Source organism: Eublepharis macularius, chromosome 15 (assembly GCF_028583425.1).
Source record: "Eublepharis macularius isolate TG4126 chromosome 15, MPM_Emac_v1.0, whole genome shotgun sequence".
Taxonomy (NCBI): Eukaryota; Metazoa; Chordata; class Lepidosauria; order Squamata; family Eublepharidae; genus Eublepharis; species Eublepharis macularius.
Window position 1 is genome coordinate 29,639,367 of NC_072804.1, and position 17,685 is coordinate 29,657,051.

The window sequence follows — 17,685 nt, forward strand, 5'->3', positions numbered from 1 at the left end:
TGGGGGATTCCAGCCTATGTTAGGGAGAGCAGCAGAGATGCTGCTTGCAAAGAGGTTGAAAGGGTTGTGTTAGACCCTGCAGTCGCGAGTGAGGGAAAGGTTCACTGTGCCAGCCGTGCTATTGAATTGCTTTCTGACATGAGGGTGGAATGCCTCCCCAAGGGCCTGCCAAGGCGATCAACACAAGGCCTTCTGGCATCATGAACCTCTGAGTCACTGGGCTAAAATTATCTGCTCTTCCTCCCTTGGCCCACCAATATTTACAGGTCTCCGTGTGGACCTGGAACGATAACCTGTTTATCACTTGAGTTCCCAGATGAAACTGAATGTGAAACCCTGATCATGTGAGCTAGTGTTTTCAGCCTGAACTCAACTCATTCTGTGATAAATAAACCGTATGGTCATGGATGGCAGGACAAATCCTGCATCCATGGTTGCAAGATGGAGAGAATGGAGAAGAAGGTGTGGAGTAGCTGTGACAAAGGCAGGAAGAGAAGGCTGTCATGAGGAGGAAGTCCTGAGAATAGCAATCTACACATCAAAGCATAGTCGGAGCAGTAAACAGTAAACAGATGCCCTGACCTCTCTATCTTTCTAACTCTTTGGTTTGTCCCCCTCTGAAACTTGAGGAAAGGGACATCTCTCTGAGCCAAGCTACAAGTGACGCCTGACACAGGTTGGACACGTGTCAGCTTCCCTCAAGTTTTGATGGGAAATATAGGCGTCCTGGTTTTACAGCTGCAAGACCAGGAGGCCTACATTTCCCATCAAAACTTGAGGGAAGCTGACACGTGTCCAACCTGTGTCAGGCGTCACTTGTAGCTTGGCTCTCAGTGCTCCTCTTCGAACATTCTGGTGGTGATGCTCCTCTTTACCCCCATCAACCCAACCTCTTCCTCAAGGCATCAGAAAGCCTACCAAGCCAGGCCCATACATAATCCTTCAGTTGCTTGGAAGACTGTGACAACTTTCTACTTTCATGCCTTCAGTTTAATGAGGACATTTACCAGGGCTGGCTTTGAACCTTGGCATGAGTCAAGTCTTGCTGGATTAATCATGGCGTTCAATATGCTAGAGAACTAGGCCACAGACAACCAGCTACAGGACTCCACAAGCTGGGAGATCCCCACTAGTGAACAGAGCTAGGTGACCAGTTCCTCCTCCCAAGAGCATGAGCAATGAGACTGCACAAAATAGCGGCTAAGCAACAGCTCAAGTTCTTCATTTCTTCTGGGACCAACGAAGCCAACGGAGTTGCCATATCTCTAGTGGTTGGAGCTAGGGTTGCCAGGTCCCTCTGTCCTCCCACCGGGAGGTTTGGGACCTGGCACTTACCTTCTTCTCGGCTATTTTAAATCCTCATGCATGCACAGAGCACACACATGCGCTTCAGCAGTGACATGATGATGTCACTTCCGCAAGTGATGTCACCATGCTGGCTGTGGGGTGATGTCACTTCCAAACGAAGCGCAGAAACGCTCCCTTGGCCAGCGTGATGACATCACTTATGACACCGCCATGGCAGGTAGGAGTGTGCGCACCGTGTGCTCTCCTGAGGTGCCTACTGGTGGCAGAGCTTGCCCCGCCGATTGCCCAGCGATTGGTGGAGAAGGGGAAAATCCCTGGGAGTTTGACCACCACCGGCAGGCACCTGGGAACCCTAGAACTTGGAGCGTGGCCAGCTCCGTGGCCAGCTCCATGAGTTTCACGGAACTGGTTTCCGTGAGTCCTGGGCAAGATGTTCTCCAGTGGTTCTCTGCTAAACACACCACCCTGTGGATGCTCACAGCACTCTTCCAGAGGAGGCAGCTTAGCTTCCATACTCCTTCAAGCTTGGCAGCACAAAAGTGGCTGCCAAAGAGTCGTGCTTTGCTCTCTCCTCTCCTCTCTCCTAGCACAGAATGGGAGGATCTCCCATTCCTGGTGGAAGCAGATGGGGGACAGAAACATAATGACGGAAAGCATTATAGTCTTTCTCAATCTTCTCAATGCTAAACCTACCCACTACCTAGAGCCATGCTTCATAAGATTAATTTTTCCAGATCCTTGACCATCTTCATCCTCCTCCTCTGAACCTGATTCAGTTTGTCTAGATCTTTCTTAAAGTGTGATACCCAGAATTGGATACAGGACTCCATATGAGGTCTATTGGATTCAGTGTTTCTATTAATGCAGCCTCAAATCGCATTATCCTTTTCTGCAGCTGCATCGTATGTTACAAGCCTTTGCTTTGTGCTCTGCCCCCTGTCCCACCTGAAGCTGCCAGGCTCTACCCTCTGCCCTGCCCTGTGCCCCTCCCATTGATCCTTCTTCTGTACCAGAAATTTTTGAGATCCTGGGAAATGTTTCCCCCCTGCCTAGAGGTTCAGTGCTCTGGATAGTTGAAACATCTTTCCATTGAAAGAGACAGTTACACGAATGCCTCCATATTTGCATCTCGGAGGCCTGTAGATTTCATTCCTCTTTTAGCTTGTGCAGCTCTTAAGTTTGGCTACCTCCTCTCTCGCCTCTTAAAGGCCTTCTTTATTCCCGTCTCTCGGCTGATGGTTTTTTTAGGGAGCGGAGCAGCAGCTGGGACCAAATTAGCAGCGCTACGTAGAATTGAACTTGCTGCCCGAGACTGTTACCAGGAGAGAGATCTTTTATTAACACTTGTGCCTCAGAGATTGCTGCCTGAGCTGGCAAACTTTGCTTTTGGAGAGAGAGAAAACAAGCTGTAAGGAACCAGAAGTTGTTTGAAGTCTCACTCTGTTTTTAAGTAAGGATGCAGCCATACTGATTAGGAATGTTTAGGGGGTTTGTCGAACCCAAATGGAATATGCCAACAGGATCCCCTCGCCATTGCTGTAATTTAAAGCACACAAAAGAATAACCCTCCCCGTAACTGTCTAACCATGAATACAAATCACAATAGAATATTAGATAGTAAATACACAGTTCTTAATAAAGGCAGGTTGAAATTATAACATCAAAAGTACAGTTCCCAAACAAGAGTATTTTGCATCATCATCCTACCAACTTTTTATAAAGTGACGTGCAATACCAGGGATTAAACAATCCCAAAATGATAGAAATAATGTACAGTCAAAGAATCCAGTACTCGTATCCAGTCAAACAATGCAAGTAAGACCATTAAAGCATTCAAGTGCAAAGAATATGTAAAGTAGTAAAGAGCCCAGTAGCACCTTTAAGTCTAACCAACTTATTTGTAGCATAAGCTTTCAAGAACCAGAGCTCTTTGTCAGATGCATGGAGGGTATGAAGAAACTGGCCAGAGATATATAGGTGGTGAGGGGAGTGGGGAGAGGGTGCAGGGAGTCAGGGACATGTAAATGTAAATCAGTTACAAAAAGTCATGAAAGAGGTGGAGTGCGCAATCCAGGCTGGGTGTGACCCGTCCCCTCCGTAGCTGAATCTGAATGGAACACCTGAAGGCAGTTACTTCTGGTAACGAGATAACCATTCATAGTCTCTATTCAATCCAAGTCTGACTGAGTCAAATTTACATATGAATTCCAATTCAGCAGCTTCCTGTTGGATTCTGTGTTTGAAATGTTTTTGTTGAACTATGGTGACCTTTAAGTCCTTGATGGAATGTCCTGGGCTGATTCCACACGACTTACCTGAACCCGGGACGTTGAGCTATGTTGCGGATCATACCAGGGAAAACGTGAAATACCGTGTTTTCTCGTGCAAGAAAATGCGATATTTCGCGTTTTCCCCAGCATGATCCGCAACGTAGCGCAACGTCCCGGGTTCAGGTAAGTCGTGTGGAATCGGCCCTGGTAGATTGAAGTTTTCTCCTACTGTAATACTCTTTCATGTCGTCTTTTTTGCAGAGAAACCATTAGGCATTGCAGAAGATGTGAAATAAGAAGGGTGGGATATAAGAATTCAGGTGGGGTGCTCCAATACATCCTGGCTTTCCCCATGGCAGGCAGGGACCCTATTCCACAGCCAGAATGGCTATTTTCCTGCCCGTTTTCCAAAGACTGGTGCAAACAGCAGCCAGTGGTCTATGTGGACTAGCAATATAATATTTCAGTCTGCCAGGGCACTCTGTCATCCTCAGCAAAAAAATGGCCAAAGGGAAACTCCAGTGTGAAACTCTTTATCAAGCACCTTAACAGTCTCTTATTTGGCCTCCATAAGGGCAATGGTTTCTTGTCCCATTCTGAGTGTTTAAATTAGCTTTGCAGCTAATAATTTACCTCACATTAGTATTGAAGTACTTTCCTTCTTCCCAGAATTTCCCAAGTGGACAAAGGCTCTAGAACTTACAGGCCTTGGTAACAGCTAAACGGGTAACTCTTCAAAACTTGAAAATAACTGTTACACCAACAGTGAAGTATGGACTAAACAATGCTAGACGTTTGTTTGTGCTATTTATGTTCCACCTTTCTCATTGAGACTCAAGGCGGATTACATAGAATAAGTCAATACAATCAAGAGCTGGGATAGTCAATAAGCAATACAATAGGGTAACGATCGCAGAAACTGGAAAAGAAGCACAAAACACAAGCAAGTTGACGTGACATATTACAAGACACGGAACTATCCGATAGGAGCATAGTTACAGCAACAGACAGTACACAGCAGTATAGTCTACAATCCTTATCCTTTTCCAGAGCATCTCTCTGAACCCTTTCCTTACAGCACAGTCCTATTACCTGTGTTAAAAAGCCCTCCTGAATAATTCAATTTTGTGTAGTTCACAAAACTATGCAGAAACCAGCAGGGTGGGGAATTTCTTGACCTCTTCAGGCCAGCCATTCTGTAAGGTGGGGGACACCACAGAGCATGAGCATGTATGGGCAGCTGTTTATTTTGCCCGTGTGCAGGGTGGCACCTGAAGAAGGCCCCATTCAGATGAGTGAAGCTACCCTGGTGGGGCATAGGGTGGTCCTGTAGATATGGGGGATCGAGGCCATGAAGGCTTTATATGTGATATTGTGGTTAAATAAGAGTTGCATTTAACAGAGAACAAGCAATTGTAAAACATCACATTTGGTCTGAATGTGTGGAATTATTAGAATATTAACACACATCTTTTTGGTTTTGGTCTCAAGGCGGTATCATTTATTAATGGATCATAATCTGCTTTCTTGCATGCATGTGTTCTTCCACCAAATATATTGTTTTCTGTTCAAATATTTTTTTAAAAAAAATTCTTAATGACTTCAAACAAAGCCTAGGAAGATGGTGTAATCACCCATTTCCACTGTTGTGAATTGTCATATAGTTGTGTCTTTCACAACTTCACAGATTGTTATGTCTTGCTTCCCATTGCCTTTTGCACCCTCATGCTTACCTTTTTTTTCATTTATGCCAACGTGTGTGTTGAGGACATGCACCTGATGAATTGGGCTCTAGTCCTTGAAAGCTTCTGCCACAATAAAGCTGTTAGGAATAGGGTATCAGTTGTATTGGAGGCCCACCGCCAGTGCCTGGTTCCATGATGTTTCTTAAAGGGCAAGTGTGTGGTGACTTTCCCGTTTCTACATATGGATTAGAAAAGGCTTGTGACTGGAGAATAAGTAACCCACTGGCAGACCCCAGAGAGGGAGAGGAGGCTCAATGGGATTCTGACCTAATTGCTTGCTCCACATCTCCAGGTGGAATAAGACCCGCTGTGTGGCTCCTTTTGCTGCTTTGATTTCAGTGTTGCAGAACTGCTGGCCAAATTAGACAGCTTGTTCTCCTTAACCCTGCAGGCAGCAGTGTGTGCAACACGAGCTGTTCAAAGCCTTCCAGCTGGCACTGAAATTGGTGAAGTTCCTTTTCAGTTGCAGGTGACATTTTGTTTATGTTGATTTTTCTGCAGAGCGAAAGGTAAATGCTGTTTCTAGTTGTCTAAAAGCATTCAGTTGAGTGATCTTTGAGGATGATGGGTTTAACAAATATTGCTCCTGGACCATTTTGGCTTGGGGAAATGGTGCAGGGGCCATCATTTTCCTAAGCCATGTTCCCGATCTGAATCAGACCCTGTGGCACTTGGGGAAATAAGTTCCTCACAGCTGCTATCTGGCTGTAGGGAAGCAAGTCAAGTTGAGAGAACCCCAATCCGACTTGTGGTCTAACGTCTCATCTAGTTAGGGCCTTACTGGAGAGGGGGAAGGAAGTTTTGTCTTGAGTGAGAAGAAACACTGGCACAAATCAGAATGTTCAAATCAGTACAGAAGCTTTACAAAATTCTATAATATCCTTAATGTCCATCAGTTGCTTACTCTGCGCTGGATTACTGTACAGTGAAGGCTGGATCAAACTGTATGGACCCGGATCACTCCTGCTATGTATGGAGAAAAACAATAATATATCTTCTCTCCCTGCCAACCCTGCCTCACCTCTGGTACTCCATTTGTTCATGTGTGGGCATAACATGCTTGCAAAATCCAAGGTGTTTTTCATGTGTCTGGTTTTTCCGAGAGAAGAGGGGGCTTAGAAGTCCCCCCTCTGAGCTGTTTTCCCAAGCTGAAATGGCCCTGGGGAGCCATTGTTTGCCCGATTGGGGGAATTTACATGTTAACCTTATCAATACATGCCATTTATTGTTGTTGCTATGGAACATTATCACTGTCCACCAGATGTTTGGACTGGAATTCTTTGGTCCCTCACCGACTCAGAGCCAAGCTACAAGTGATGCCTTACACAGGTTGGACACTTGTCAGCTTACCTCAAGTTTTGATGGGGAATGTAGGCATCCTGGTCTTGCAGCTGCAATGGAGAGCCAAGCTGACAAGTGTCCAACCTGTGTCAGGCATGACTTGTAGCTTGGCTCTCAGATTTTATCCAATAACCCAGGAGTTGGTGAGGTATGTGGCAGGTTCCAAGTAGTGTGGTTGTTTGCAGCTGTCCAATTGTTATCCTGTCTATGCCAAGATCATCTAGATCTCGGCATAGTCCTTTCAGAATGTCACCTAGTGCTCCTATCATGAGTGGAATAACTGTTGTATGTTTCTCCTAGAGACACTGAACTTTGAATCTTTCATTTATCATCTGCTTTTCTCACAGAGACTCGAGGAAGTTTACAAAATATGAAAAACAGTATATGTAAGTTTCCCCAGCAGGGTAAATTATGGCTTCCTGGGGCCATTTCAGGTCAGGGAAATGGAGAAATAGGATTCCCCGTGCTCATCTAGAAGACAGGACCTGAGATGGACTCACTCAAGGGAAATCCATAAATAATGTATTGTATTGTTATGTTTCCAGTGGGTAATGTAAGTTCTCCAGGGAGGCATCTAAACTGAAGTGTGACAAATCTAGTAACTAATATTAGCAACTTTTTTAACGAAGGGAAGAAAGAGACTAAAGCATGCACCATCCAAGTGACTGCCAGTCCAAACCAAGCTTTGAGGCCTGATACATGGGGAACAGAAGGAGAAGTAACCATCATATTTGAAAGTGCGGTGTGCTCCTGTAAGGACCTTGTGGTTGAAAAGCAGGATAAATATGTAATATATATTATTTTCACTAGGCCTTTGTTAAAGGCACAAAGAAGGACAGTGATTTACAAGTGACAGGCAGGACGGCTGCGGGGGAACACCCTAGGTGCCCATGGAGCCAGGTACACAAGGGAATTTTTATTGGGTCAAGCAGTTCCGGAGACAGTAAAGAAATAGCATAAGGACCATCACAGGTAAACAGAAACAACTGGAACATGTGTCAGATGTAGCAAAGATCATGCAACTCCATCAGTCCATGAAAGATAAATTGTGAGCCAAGCTACAAGTGATGAATGACACTTGCCTGGCAAGTGAACAGACTCATGTGTATTCCTCCCTGTTCACTTGCCAGGCAAGTGTAATTTGTCACTTGTAGCTTGGCTCAGAGTGTGCACAACCAGTTTGGGTCAGGGCCATGTGGGAAGGAGAGAAGGGATTTCACCCTTCAATCCGTTTAGTTTCACTCATCAAGGGCTAATAGTGCAGGAGCCAGATTTTGATTGGCGAAACCAAGCAGGAATCGAAGGGATAAATCCTCTCTCCCCTCCCAAGCCTACCCTGATCCAAATTAAGTTTGCACAGTTCACCTTCTGTGGCCTAACAGAGAACTGTGGTCTTTGCTGCACCCTTTCCCCATGATTTGGCAGCTGCCTCTTGGAAGAACAGATCAACAAAACAGTGAGGGGGCTCAGGAGAAAATGAGCTCCTTCTTGAGTTTCCTGTTAGGTGGAGGTCTTGTGGACCACCCTGCTATTATCAGTGCTCCTACACATTGTCCAAGTAGGTCAAAAGACTCGTGAGAGGGCTCCCTCTGCAGTTTCCATCACTTAGAGAGATGCTTGTGATAAAGAGACTGTAGACTATACTACTGGATACTTTCTGTTGATGTATGCTCCTACTGGTGAGTTTCCGCGTCATTTAATATGACATGTTTTGTCATTTAATATGTTGCGTCAAATTGTTTGTATTTTGTTTCAGCACTGTTTCATCTCTGTATTTGGTGTAGTGGTTAAGAGTAGCAGGACTCTACTCTGGAGAACTTTGATTCCCCACTCCTCCACTTGAAGCCAGCTGGGTGCCCTTGAGTCAGTTACAGCTCTTCAAGTGCTGGGTAATTGCTGTGGGGATAATAACGACATACTTTGCAAACTACTCTGAGTGGGCATTAAGTTGTCCTGGGCCGATTCCAGACGGCCCTCTGCATTCCGAAACGTCGTGCATCGTCACGCGGAAAACGCGAAAACTCGCGTTTTCTTGCGCGAGTTTTGTGCGACCTCGCGCAAAACTCGCGTGAGAAAACACGATATTTCGCGTTTTCCGTGCGACGACGCACAACGACGCACGACGTTTCGGAATGCAGAGGGCCGTCTGGAATCGGCCCTGAAGGGTGGCATATAAATCGAATGTTGTTGTTGTTAATGCTTGTATTCCGATTTCTACTCTCCTTATTGTTTTGCTGACTGAGTGTCCCAGCTGTTGATTGGATTGACCTACACTCTATCTGCTTTGAGTCTCAGGGACAAAGGCAGACTATAAATAAATAAATAAAGACTCCTTTTCCAAGGATGTCTTTTGCGACTGCCATCCATTTTATCCAGTGCTGGATGCCTTCCCAGAATGGGGAAGATCTGAAGAAGGGACTGTACCTTTGCCTAGACTTGCAGGGGTCATCCATGTTCTCCGAGAGCAGCACAAATGTACAGTAGAAGAGAACGGGAAGCATTTGCCCAGCTGTTGTTTGGGCTGGGTAGCTTTCCTGTCCCCTTCTCACACATATCAACTGACCCATCAGCTGATTGCTCTCGGGGGGGGGGGTCACTCAATTAAAGATGCAACAACCAAGCAATAAAATGTATGTTTAGCAAGCATGACCCCTCTCATACTAATTAGATGTGACAGGTGGATGGTTTTCGATTTTACTTGAATGTCTCATTGCTCAAAATGGAGTCCAGTAGGATCCCCAAGAGTGCTCCCAAGGGACCACTTGTCCTTTGTCAGAGTAAACCCCTCCCATGCACACACAAACCCCAGCAAATGCAAAAGTAGAACCCTCTTAGTTTTCTAGGGATGAGGACAGGGACTCTACTTCAGAGAAAGGGATGGAATTGACTTCCCCTATTTTTGAAGAGGTTGTACCGCTGTCTCTGCCCACAGTCTCCTAACTTCCACATCACCTCAGAGTGCTAGCTAGAAAATGTTATGATTAGGTGCCAGCATCCAGTACACATGTAGCTGTCTTGTACTGATTCATACCATCGGTCCATCAAGGTCAGTATTGTCTACTCTGACTTGCAGTGGCTTTTCAGGGTCGCAGGTCAAGGTCTTTCACATCATCTCCTGCCTGATCTTTCTCATTGGAAATGCCAAGGATTGGACCTTCCACACACAAAGGGAACTCTCTACCATCGATCCACAGACCCTTCTGTAGCTCAGCTCTTAGAACTGTAATTAGGTAAAGGTAAAGGTAGTCCCCTGTGCAAGCACCGAGTCATTACTGACCCATGGGGTGACGTTGCATCACGACGTTTTCTTGGCAGACTTTTTATGGGGTGGTTTGCCATTGCCTTCCCCAGTCATCTACACTTTACCCTCAGGAAACTGGGTACTCGTTTTATCGAACTCGGAAGGATGGAAGGCTGAGTCAACCTTGAGCCAGCTACCTGAACCCGGCTTCTGCTGGAATCAAACTCAGGTTGTGAGCAGAGCTTGGGCTGCAGTACTGCAGCTTACCACTGGCATCTAGGAGGTTGTGGTGCTAATATGGGTATCATAGTTACTTCAGGTATAACATTTAACTAATTTTCACTTTTTTTTTCCAGGGCAAAGGATTTCGCCCCACTGCATCCAAAGACAGTACTAGCCAACGGCAGTTTCCTGTAGAGTGTTGGAAGACCACACAAACATTTTATTCAACTTGCTTTTAAAGTTCAGCTGATGCGGTTCTCACTCTATTGTTTTGGGGGTATAAGAGAGCAGAGGCCTCAATGCACCCTTGGAAACTGGACTGTGTGGTAGGCACCAGTGAGGTACAAAAGAAGCACTTAAGCATGTGCAGGGCTTTTTTTCTGGGAAAAGAGGTGGTGGAACTCAGTGGGTTGCACTTGGCGAAAATGGTCACATGGCTGGTGGCCCCACCCCCTCATCTCTAGACAGAGGGGGCGGGGCCACCAGCCATGTGACCATTTTCAAGAGGTTCCGGAACTCCATTCCACCGCGTTCCCGCTGAAAAAAAGCCCTGAGCATGTGTGAAAAAATTTAAATTAAAATGGGAAGGGGGTCTGTCCTTGGGTTGCTAAACTCTGAGAACTGCTGCTTCAGTGCAAACATTGGTGGGGACACTGAACTTGATCAGAAAAGGGATGCAAAAGAGAAGAGTTGGTTACTGTTTCCCTATGGATTCCTGATCAAAATTGCCTTCCCAAGAGCTTTCCTCTGTAAATGGGACCAGGTTTCTTTTGCTTTGCAGGTGGAGAAGGAGCTGGTGTGGGGGGGAGAGTTTTTGATCAGAAAACAGCCCAGAGGAAAAGAGTTAACTCCGGCATCCCCTTAACCCATGCTATAACAACAACAAACAACAACGACATTTGATTTATATACCGCCCTTCAGGACAACTTAATGCCCACTCAGAGCGGTTTACAAAGTATGCTATTATTATCCCCACAACAAAACACCCTGTGAGGTGGGTGGGGCTGAGAGAGCTCTGAGAGAGTCGCGACTGACCCAAGGTCTCCCAGCTGGCTTCAAGTGGAGGAGTGGGGAATCAAACCCGGCTCTCCAGATTACCGTCCCGCGCTCTTAACCACTACACCAAACTGGGTTTGTGTTTAGGGTATACTGGACACCGCAGCACCTTTTGATTAAAATATTAAGTACATTTTCTAATTGCTGTTGTTATAAATTACAGGACATATCTCCCAAGCATATGTTGTGGATGTATCCTGTTGCTGCCATTCTGATTGAGGCCAGAGTATTGCCTTCATCATTCACTCAGAAGCCCACTGCACATAACCCCACCATGCATGGACTGAACTGGCCCAAATATGCTGGACCCACTGCCTGCTTCCATATGATCCCCAGCACAGGGCCTACACTCCCTCCATGTGGGGAGGTGTCAGGTACACAGGGCTACAGTTTCTTCCAATGAGCCACCATCACTCCAGCTTTACATAAACATTGCAAATTAGGAGGAAATCTTTTTTTATGGGCGGCTTGGACGGATGGCATTTTTACTCTGGATCAGTTGATAGGCTTTGATGATGAGTTTTTGTCTTTTTCGCAGCTGAGGTCTAGATATGGGTTGTCAGCTTCTCTTGAATGGTAATATTTACAACTGCAACATTTGTTGTTATCTAGATAGGGCCCTGCAGCACTGAGAGCCAAGCTACAAGTGAGGAATTACACTTGCCTGGCAAGTGAACAGACTCAAGTGTATTCCTCCTTGTTCACTTGCCATTCACTTGCGCTCTGAGTGTTTCAGAGTCTCCCCTTTTTTTGGAAAATCTCATTGAATCAATGCAGAAAATTAAACCTAAAATATTTGTTTATAAATATTTAATGTCTGTGAATAAATATGATATGCAGAGTTGCAGGGGTTGAATGGAATAAGGAGATTGATCACCTAATTTTGCCAAAGCAATTGGATATGATCTTAAGATTTAATCCTGTTACTTCTATGCATCTTAAGTTGTGACTTATTCAGCAATATATGTGTGTATGTATGATTAAAATATTAAGTACATTTTCTAATTGCTGTTGTTATAAATTATAGGACATATCTCCCAAGCATATGTTGTGGATGTATCCTGTTTTCCAGGCCTTTTGGAAGTTATCACTCCTATTAATTCTGTATTAGAATACTCATTGGTTTTTAAGATATTTATGTATTTCAAAAATATTTGCCAGTTTCCTGGAGCTTAACATATGGTTAATGAAAATGGACCCTCTCTGCTCATGCTGTAGCTAAGAAACTTATATTACAGCATTGGAAAGACAAATGCCCACCTCCCCTAATTCAACGGATTGAGCACCTAACATCTTTATCAACATTTGACATATGGCATACAGATGACAATTGCATATGGATTTATTTTTAGATATCATCATCATCATTATTATCATATTTGGAGACCTTTCATAGAAGCTTATGCGTAGACTTGCCAGTGGCCACCATGGTGGTTGTAATTTTTTTTGTATAATTTTTTTTAAAAAAAATGTTGCAGATTTCCCGTTAGAGATGTGAGTTCCTGAATTCCTTTGTTGAGAGTTATAATAGGAGGGTGAAACTGGTAGTACAGATATGACCCAGATCACTTTAGGCAAGGCCACTAATGGGACTATTCACACAATTGTGTGATTTAAAAAATATGACTTGGCCATGGTTCCATTCTAATAAATAATAGCATCTTAAAAATATTATTCTGTGGTTCATTCATGAGCTGGTGACCACCTGTTGCTTAACAGGCTGACCCTAGACAAGTTAACTAGTTCAGATGATATATATCAGCTGGCTTTCTTGGGCAACTAACAGTTCATGTGAGTGATCTATTCTGTTGTGCAATGTAGCCTGAGATGAGGGGTCACACAACACAGAAACACTTGCAATCCCATGCAAGTCCTTGCTCTGACAGTGCAATTACTTATTTTAGTCTGGCTGATAAACTCTAAGAAGTAAACCCAGTGAAAGCCAGTGCAGAGTGTATTCAGCTTTATGGTAGTTTTCAAATTTGCTGCTACCATACCCTGTTGTATCTGTTTTCATTGAATGTCCCAACAGCTGATCATAGTGTATTTTTGCTCTGTGAATGTCCTAGTTATTGATTATATTGTATTCACTTGCAGTAAGTAATTTGCTTTGGATCTCAGTGAGAAAGGTGGACTATAGCTAAATAAATAAATAATGTGCTGGACTGGAGAGACCTGGGTTCAAATACCCTCCAGCCATGAAGCTCACTATGGGCCAAGCTACAAGTGATGAATGACACTTGCCTGGCAAGTGAACAGACTCACGTGTATTCCTCCCTGTTCACTTGCCATTCACTTGCTTTCCACTTGATCAAGTGGACAATGGCAAGTGAACAGGGAGGAATACACGTACGTCTGTTCACTTGCCAGGTGAGTGTCATTCCTCACTTGTAGTGTGGCCCTGAGTGTCCTTGGGCAGCCATCAGCCAGTCCCATTCTTTCAGGGCTAAAGTGCACAATATGTTGTTTATGGGTCATCCAACTTGTGTCTCCCCTGGGTCCTGTTGACCAGATGTGCACTGTGAATTCTGTGTTTAAATTGGATTCTCAGGCATATGGAAGCCTGAGTCAGATCAAGATCATGATGTATAGGGAAGAAGGGCTTAAGTTTTGCACCATCTACTCAACTCAAAATGGCCCCCAGAGAGCTGCTGTTTTCACAGTTGGAGAAACTTAGTATGTGTATGCACACAGTACATGCAGATTTCCCCATCAGGGTCAGTAGTGGCTCCCTAGGGATACTTCAGATCAGGAAAACAGCTGAGTGGGGGAGGCTCTCTCTGTCCTCATACACTGTGATCCTGATTTTAATTGGGGCCCTGAGTGCCTATCAAGTTTCACTACAGAACTTCCAGCACATGTCTGTTTGACAGGACCCATAAAAAATGTTGTTGTTTTAACCCCGCCCCGCTTTCTTGACAATGGGGACCTTCCATTTATCCTTCTCACACAACCACCACCCTGTGGCGTAAGTTTAATTGAGAATGTGTGCCTGGCCCAAGATCACCCAGCAAGTTTGCATAGCAGAGTGGGGGATTCAAACCCCATTCTCCTAGATCGTAGCCTGACACTCTCATCACTACACAATGATGTCTCTCAGTAGTTATTCCTTCAGCCTCTTACCCCGCAGGGTGGCTGTGAGGATAAAATAGACACAGGGAGATCCATGTGTGCTACTCTAAATTCCGTGGAGGAAACATGAGATAAAACGTGATAGATTTGGGAATTGCAACATTGAGGAACATGTATGAGGGGTCTTACCTATGGGCAGCCTGGACGCTGTGGGGGACCTGGTGGCCAGTGGGGATGATTGACAATGGCGATGGAAAATAGAGTAAGCTCAAAACACAAACTGTGGTGGTGCATTTGTAAGGGGACGTGCATTATGAAAACTGAGCACTTGATTCTTGTTCAGAGTGGGTCAGGTAGTAATAAAAAGGATTTGGTAGGCCCCATCCTTGACTTTTGCCCAGGGCCCCAGAATCGCCGCCACTGGGAATATATGAAGCTGTTCCATATTCAACACAGGCCTTCCTCCCCTCACCACCAGACTGGTGGTGGTTTTCCAAGGTGACAGGCAGAGGCCTTTCCTAGCTGTTACCTAAGATTGTTTTTTAACTGGCAATACTAGGTATTGAACCTGAAACCCACCGCTTGCAAAACATATGTTCGATCGCTGAGCCAGAACCCTCCTCAAGAATGTATTCACTCATGTGCTGTACTGCGGTTTGCAGAGAGACTTGTCAGAGTATCTCATTACTACCCCTTTTTTATAGAGTGTGGACAGTGGTGGTTCCTCTCTAAGTGGTTGATTCAGAGAGCCAGTGTTTTGCAATGCAGCGGATTCCACCTGCAGAGAATCCTCATTAGCAGCCACTGATTTCTAGTGTATTGCCAAAGATTGATCAATCAATCAATCGATTGATCCATCGATTGGTTGGTCTGTCTGTCTGTCTCTCACATACATACACACACAATTCCACGAACGCCTCCCTGCATTCCTTGAAGAAAAAGAGGTAGTAAAAATAAAATAATTTTAATATACTGTCTGTCATGTGTTCTAACCTGCCCCAGATGAATACCAAAATGCTAACACGAATCACTCACAGAATCTTCCCCACACAACAGCATTGCACATTGGTGAGCAATTTGTTTAGCTTTCCCTGAGCAGATTTCGAAGGCAAGAGAGTGTTTGGGGTCAAAGTAAAACATCATTATCCTATCCCAATGTTAGCCTGAACTGTTGCCAAAATATGCCTTAACTGCTGCAGGGTATGAAACGGCAGGCTGTGAACTATGTGGTGCTTTACAAGGCAATCCTAAGCAGAGTTACTCCAGTCTATGCCTATTGATTTCAATGGGTTTAGACTGGAGTAACTCTTCTTAGAGCCAAGCTACAAGTGAAGAATGACACTTGCCTGGCAAGTGAACAGACTCACGTGTATTCCTCCCTGTTCACTTGCCATTCACTTGCTCTCCACTTGATCAAGTGAACAGGGAGGAATACACAAGTCTGTTCACTTGCCAGGCAAGTGTAGTTCCTCACTTGTAGTTTGGCTCTTAGGATCGCTCTGTTAATGTTCGTGCACAGTTCCCTGACATGCATTGAGCACTATATTAGAAGCATCCATTCCTCGATCAGAGATTTAACTTTTAGAGACTATGCAAAGGGAGCTGAGCCCTGAAAAAGGACAGCTATTGCAAGCTCACACATCATTTGAATGAGACTTCCTCTAGAGTCAATTTACTACAGACAGGTAGCAGAAAACTGGGACAGTCTATATTAAATGGCAACATTCAGAGCACATGGCTAGAGGGTTTTTCAACCGTCAGAGACCAATCTGTTTTCTAAGTGTTGGATTTTCACTGTCATCGCAAACTAGGGGTAATTTTACACTCCTGTTCCTCCTCCCTGTGTATTCAATTTCTGACCTATCAGAGACAGGGCTCCCACCCACATACACAAGGACCAGAGGTGTGGCTTGGCCTTTCTTCATGGAGCCATAAACAGGATGTTATTATTCTAGATCTGTGGAGAAGCATGTGTAGCTTTCCACTTATTTTTTCCCTCAGGAAAATCACATGCTCCTAAACATTTGAGGATGCTCTATCCTCTCCTTTTATTGTGAGATCTTCCTGAAAACCATTGATCAACACTGATATTCAGAGACTTGCAAACTGCTGTTTGAGTAATAGGCACATCAGGTGGTTTTTCATGAGCTCGGTGTTGCCTCAGTGCTGCCATGCTGATGGAAAACATGTTGGGGCCTGTTCAAATACAGGGGCTGTAGTTAAGGTCGCCATGCAGTGTCTGGCAATCTGCAGAAGGGCTGTGGGAGGGGATGGGTGTGTGATGCCAGCTGTGGCATCATGTCACTGTTGGTTAAAAAAACAGGAAGTGACATAGGTAGCTCTAGGAATCACCAGAAACAATATGGAAAAACTATAGAGTTACAGTAAAATTGTAGAACAGCAATTCCTAGAGCTCCCTGATGTCACTTCCATTTTTTATTGGATGTTCATTCATAAACTCCTGTTTGTATCATTTCAACTTGTGCGGGAGAACTATCCACTAGATCAGTGTCCATAATGACATCCACCAATATATTCCTTGGCTGCCACTTGCTTCTTACCCGTAGCAAAGAGCCGATCCTGGTTTTCTTCTACTGCATTCAAGTGGGAGATGTCCAGGAGGCATTACCTTTTATATCTGCAGGAGTACTCATTTGGAAACAGTTGCCTCTGTTATGGAAATGGCCCTCATTTTGTGGTTGGACGCAACCTCATGGCAGCCATTTTGTGATTTGTCCAATCCAGCCCCATGGCAGCCATTTTGCAGGACTGGGTAGCAGGTGATGTGAAAGACCTTGACCTGACACCCTGGAGAGCTGCTGCCAGTCAGTGTAGACAAGACTAGCTTTGATGGACCAAGGGTCTGACGCAGTATAAGGCAGCTTCATGTGTATATGAGACTGCTTCAGATTGGAAAAATTGTGCTTGGGAAGGGGGAGGCGGAAGTCTTTCTTACATGCACATCATGGTCTTCATCTGAATTAGACACTGCCATTTTATAAGGGTTTATTATGTTGGGGTGGGGGGTAATTTAGGGGCTATTGCCATTTGATGTTTTTAATTATTGTAAGTTGCCATGAACCATGGGGAAAGTGGTATATAAGTGTTTTAATAAAGAAACAAATAACTACATACACAGAAAATGAGAACCTGCAACTCACCCCAGCTTGTTTACTCTGTAATGTGTGATCAGGAGCAGGAGAAGTAAAAATGGCTCAAGAACCAGCACTTCAGGGGCCTCTCACCTCAGCAGCACCAACAGTGACCATTGTTGCTTTCTTCCTCCCACAAACCAGAAGCGGTGTAAGAGGAAAGGAGCTGGTGAGCTGGTACCACCAAAAAGCATTACCAGTGAAATGGCCCCTGAGGTGTTGGAAGAGTTGTTCGGGCTTGGCTCTGATGCTTGAGCAGTAACCCACTGGGAAATGT